General features: G+C 36.6%; 1 long non-coding RNA gene across 2 annotated transcripts; it reads right to left on the reverse strand.

Annotated features, from left to right (window-relative positions):
• Positions 1-350: 350 nt before the first annotated feature.
• LOC122820327 lies at positions 351-4,325 on the reverse strand. Of its 2 annotated transcripts, none has more exons than XR_006368765.1 (3): positions 3,544-4,325; positions 3,144-3,200; positions 351-659 (listed from the first exon to the last, which is right to left on the reverse strand). It is a non-coding gene; the product is annotated as an uncharacterized LOC122820327 (long non-coding RNA). The 2 variants fall into 2 exon arrangements; XR_006368764.1 differs by lacking the exon at positions 351-659 and adding an exon at positions 2,532-2,556.
• Positions 4,326-5,827: the final 1,502 nt, after the last annotated feature.

Raw genomic sequence — 5,827 nt, forward strand, 5'->3', positions numbered from 1 at the left:
AAAAAGACCCAATGTAATGAGAATAAAGTCATAACATAAAAATATTCAAAAATAATATGAGAATAAAGTCAAAATAATAACAATATTAGTAATAAGAGTAAAGTGGAAATCATCTGAGAATAAAATCTTAACATTACAAGAATAATGTTGAAATATTAAAGTTAATATAGCCAAAAATTAAAGTTTAAATAATCAGAAAAGGTTTAGATATTAGGGCGAAATAATCAAATAAATTTGAAATAATGCCAGTACAAACTTGTACAAATATGAGAATAAAGTCAATAATCCAAGAATAATGTTGAAATATTAACAAAGTTGAAATATGAGAATTAAGTCAAATTATTGCAATAATAGGGCCGAATTAATATGAGAATAAAGTCCAAATATTATATTGTTTAAACTTCTCGTAATATTATAATTATTCTCATAACACTATGACTTTATTCTGATAATTTTATGTCTTTTTATTTTCTTGGTTTGTCCCTAAACATACTTTAATAAAAACAGTGATTTCTTGTTTACTCCAAACGGAAGCCCAACTTCCTGTCTTTCTGCAGCGGCCATCTTGGCTGCTTTCCTCTCTGTCCGTCTCCACTGTCAACTTTCTTTGTTTGCGTTCAGTGAGCATTAATCTCCATTACTGCATCGCGTGTCGCCGCCTGCAGGGAGCGAGATAGGAGGACTAAGCAGGAGAGGGAGCCCAGCGTGCGCCTGTTTGGACGCTGAGCTCTCAGTGAGTCTCATCACCTTGAAAGTACCAAACCGTTTCTCTAAAACCCGAGTCGGGGCTGATCGTGAAATTAAGCATCACCAATCTGAGGTTTGCGTCAACTGTTGCACATTTTTCCTGCTTTAAAACAGTAAAAACGTGTCTTAGTGAGAATAATAATAATATTTTAAAAACAAATTTGAATACATCATTCGTAAGATGTTGCGTAATTGAAAGTGGGTTGGATAAATAATCTGTTCCTCCAGGTTTTATCAAAGGTCAGCACTCTTTCAGGGCTTTGGCCTCCTCAGCCTCCACTTCAGCCAACATGGTGGCAAACCTTTTGCTCCAGCTTTGATTTGTTGCCTTTAAATAATAAAATAAAAAAATTTAAAAAAGCTGGATCACATTTTCGCCAGTCGTGCATGCTGAGGTAAAACTAATCCGTCTTTTCCAGAGGAAGTTTTTTAAACGGACCTCCAAAGATTGGAATATAAGGAGCAGCAGAGCTGCCAAAATCGTTTCTGTTCTCATTGATTTTATAGCCGGAGCTTTTTGTAGCTCTGAATTAAAACCTTCAGCGTTTTTCACACCTTTTACTGGTCCCACTGGCAATTATTTCACTTATAACATGAGAAAATGTCTGAATATAAGTGAAATAATGTGCCAAGAACAAGTATTTGTGTTTAAATAAATATTTATTTAAATAAATATTTATTTTTCCAAATATTTAAATACTTATTGCTCTAAATATTCTAATATTTATATTATACATCAATATTTAAATGAATATTTATTTAAAGAAGTAATGTATTTATAAAAAAATAAATACAAGCTCCAATATGGTATTATTCCCCTCCGGTTCCGGTTCGTCTCCCATTCGCTCCTCGTCTCCTGAATTAACCCGACGTTCTGATTTTCCTCCAGAGGCGGCTGCTGCTGATGCAGCTCTCCCTCCCGCCTTGTTCTTCACTCTCTCTGAGTTTTTATTTCGTTTTTCCCTCCCGCCGTCTGCAGCCTCTTTTCTCCCCAGAAAACAGGAAACTGGGGAGGAAAGCAGGAAGGATGAAGGACGGTTTTTAACATCCCATGTTGAAGAATGACGAGGAGGAAACGTTAAACTCAGACAGAGGCGACCGTCACATTACAGATTATTAACCCCAGCTCAGGTTTACATCCACTATCTAAAGTACGGGACTTCATTCACTAATCTCTCGCTCTTTCTCTTCTTCTGAACACGCAGTTCAAAGAGCCGCCCGCTCCTCCCTTCCTGTTCCCACATTAATTAAATCTGCATGTAATTACTTTCGTCAAGAACGGGAATCTGAGACGAGCGGGGAAATTGGTCAAGGCCTCGCTATCTTTGAAGTGAAATTACTTGAGCAAACTAGACTGTAACAGAACATAAAGATGTTTCTGCCACTTTATCATCTGGCAGGCCAAGCTGGAAGGGGGCAGAAAACGTTTACTGTCTCTTTAAGAAAAAACACCTGTGTGCTCTTTCACATTTTTTGAACATGTCTTATTAAAATCACAGTTTTCAGAGTATTTTCGGGATGCACCAATACCAAAATTTGGGCTGATATCTGATATTAATATTGCTTTCATGGCCGATAACTGATATTTAATGATATTATATGTATTTATCACTTTGTTTTTACACATTTGACAATTTCACAAGAGCAGTGGTTCATTTAAATAAGAAACACAATTAAAAATCACACATGAAAACATTTGTTCACATAAGTCATTAAAGAACACTCAATGCCGTCATACTCCTACCACTTCCTGTTGTCTTATTTGTCGTTTCTGCCAGTGGTAACATCCAGTTGTTGATTATGTGACTCCTGTGATGCAAAAAAGTTTTTCCATTTCACTAATTTCAATACAGCTGAAAAAATTTTCATCAAAAAATGTTTTTTTTCCAATTGCCGTATTTCCATGAAGCAAAATTATTTTCGTGATTCCAATTTGTGCAATTCTTTGTCACCTTGCAGCTTATTGGTCTCTAAATTGGCGTTACATATGTCTGTGTTCAGGTTTGTGCATCTCTTGTTTCTGTTCATTTTTAATACACATAAAAATACATTTCTCACAAAAATAAAAATAAATTCTGACTTGGCGAACTTTCCCAACCACTGGTAAAGAACTGGTTGTTCCTCTGGTTCCTTACCAGAGGAACAAAACCTCAATTTTCTGAGATGTGAGGCTCATGCAGGTAAAGAAAATTAATAAATTAATATTCCTTATGAGAATCCATCTGGATTGGGAATCACTAGTACACTCGAGTGTCTCTTAAAACTCCAGATATTTCTATTTCATCGTTTTCCACCCATAGTTTGAACGCCTCATTAAAGATGGCGGACGCCTCCTTTGTTTATGCATTTTTCCCACCACAGACTTGTCAAGTCGTCTTCTCTTCCTCCACACTAACCTCCACTTCCCTCCGTGATTATCCTCCTTCCTCCCACTCAGCGAGGCGGCGCTCCGGCTGTGGGAAAGCGGAAAATTAGCGATCCTCCAGCAGAGAAGATGAATTTATTCCTGCACTTAGTTTAATGGAAAAGCTGATAATCGCTGTGTTTGTTTGCGCTGCGAAATTATTTCAGAAATCTCCCTTTTCTCCCCATTTATTCCTCTCCTCCTCCCTGCCGCCGTCGTTCTTCCTCCGGCACATTTTTCTTAAATTAAAAACTGACGTTTTACATGACAGCGTGGTAAAAAAATAAAGTACAGCCTCAAATGCGAAAGCTTAACTAAAACTGAGCCATGAACAAACTAAAATAATATTGTAAAAAAACAAACAACAAAAAACGAGAGCGATGAAAACATACCGGAAACGGCTACACTGGACCGTTAGTATTAACTGCGTTTGGGGCTACAGCCGTCCACGAATATCTGAAATCCACAAAAAAAAGAAAACTTCCTCAAAACCTTTTCTAACTACCTATTTTAATAGTTAAAACACGAAATATACGAAATATACATGTTTATCCACAGTAGAAACCGTAGCGGCAGAAGCTAAAGGCTACAGTATTCTTTATTTCCCCGTTTGTGAGGAGGAGGTTCAGCCAATCAGCGTCAAGAAAAATAAATGCCCTTTCTGGATTGGCTGGTTGGCAAACAGCAACCAATAGCGACTCGTTGAGTTTTGCGCCTCGGTATTTCAGACACAAACCCAATCAATCACTCTACAAGATTAAAAAAAAAAAAAAAAAACAGAAGCTTTTAGGACAGTCGTCATTGTTGATCTTTTTTATTTTGTTCCGCTTTTACGGAAGGATCTGATTTATCTAAATTTAGTTGACAGGTAATAAAATTAAATTGAGAAGGAAAATATTGTAGAAGAAAGTTTTTCCCTATCTTCACACGAGTACCATTTATGTCAGTGCAGATATATTCTGTATTTAATCGGTACACAGGCTCCGTCTGTTCATTATGAATCTCTCCTGCTGAGCTGATATCTGGGCTCGAGGAAATGCATTTCAGATAAGATTTAAAAAGGCAGGTAATCCACTTTTATGAGCAGCTTTTTTCCCGCCTGTGTTGGAGCAAAAAAGATGGGCGGAAGGAGAGATGAGGATTTCAGAGAAATCTGTAAAGTAGGGCAGAAATTTTCCCAAAAGTTGTAACATGTTGCTTTTTTTTATCCATCCCCCTTTAATAAATGTTTATGTTCCCCATAAATAAATATCACTTTGAATATTGCGATTTCTAGAGGGTATCAGATGTTTATCAACAGTCTTTGGTTTGACACCAAATTCAAAATACTGAGTGTTCCAGAAAACACTTAGAACTTGGTGGTGGCAGCACCATGCAAGGGAGATGCATTTCCTAGATGTGTTTTGATTAGTTTTAACCATAACATCAGTCTTATGCCATATGTAGAGAACACAAACATATCTTGAATTAGAATTAGAGCATATAAATCGACTTTTTACTATCTTGGTAATTTTCTGAGTTTAAAAAGTAGAAAAATCTTTACTTTTAAATTCTGAAATTAATAAAAAAATTCTGGGGGTGTTTTGTTCTTTTTGTTATTTGTTTGTTTGTTTGTTTGTTTTTTTGTTGTTTGTTTTTTTGCATATTTACAACTTTTGGAGTTCAGAGAATTCCCAAGTTTCTCCTTTGAAATGTGTGAAATTTATCTCAAAATATTTCAGTTTTTTCTCATGAATTTACTTCTTTTCTAGTTCAGAGAATGTCTTTGTTTGTTTGTTTGTTTGTTTGTTTGTTTGTTTTTTTGAAAATATGCAAAGTTATTCTCAAATTTTCAGAGTTTTTTTCTAAAAATTTAGAAAGTTTCGAGCTTGGAAAACTTTAGACAAGTTTATTCTTGAAAATATTCATCTTGAAGCTGAGAACTTTTTTAAAAATTTCTTGGGTTTTTTTCTTGAAAATTCAAATTTCAAGAAAAAGTGATAAATTTACACAGGGAAACTCAGAAAAGTTTATATCAGTTTCACATATTTTCAAGAAAAAAAAAAACTTGGAAATTTTCTAAGCTAAAAAAAAATTAAAACATTTTTACGTTTTTTTTTTAAAGAATATGTGAAATTGATCCCAAAATGTAATTTTTCTTCGGAAATTTCTGACTTTTCAAGCTTAAAGAATTTTCTTGTTTTTTTTAACTTGGAAAAATTTCCGAATCTCAAAATTTCAGACTTTTCTATGGAAACGTTCTCTTCCTTCTCTCCAACCTGAACGGCCCTTAGAGGAGTAAATGGTTGTGTGGATCTCTGGATGCTGCCAGATTCTCCTGTCAGTGTTTATGTTTCCCTGCTGTCGGAACCGCCTCGGCCGCAGACGGAACATGCGCTGCTTTTTGTCGCAGCCGCTCAGCCCTGCTGTCCGTCAGCGCCGGGCCCGACGGAACCGAGCCACGGATCGCTGCCTGGAAGACGGAGCAGAGGAAGGACTGAGAGCGGCTCACGTCTTCCTCACCGTAGGATGAGTCATCCTCAGCACTGCGCTGTGAATGAAACGGGACGGGGAGGGGACACCTGCAGGGAGGAGGAGGAGGAGAAACATCAGAGAGTTTCTGTCAATGAGAGAGGCAGGAGAGATGGAGGGATGATGATGATGATGTCAGAGGGAGAGATGAGTGGATGTGATGAG

Source organism: Gambusia affinis, linkage group LG18 (genome assembly GCF_019740435.1).
Source record: "Gambusia affinis linkage group LG18, SWU_Gaff_1.0, whole genome shotgun sequence".
NCBI classification, from domain to species: domain Eukaryota; kingdom Metazoa; phylum Chordata; class Actinopteri; order Cyprinodontiformes; family Poeciliidae; genus Gambusia; species Gambusia affinis.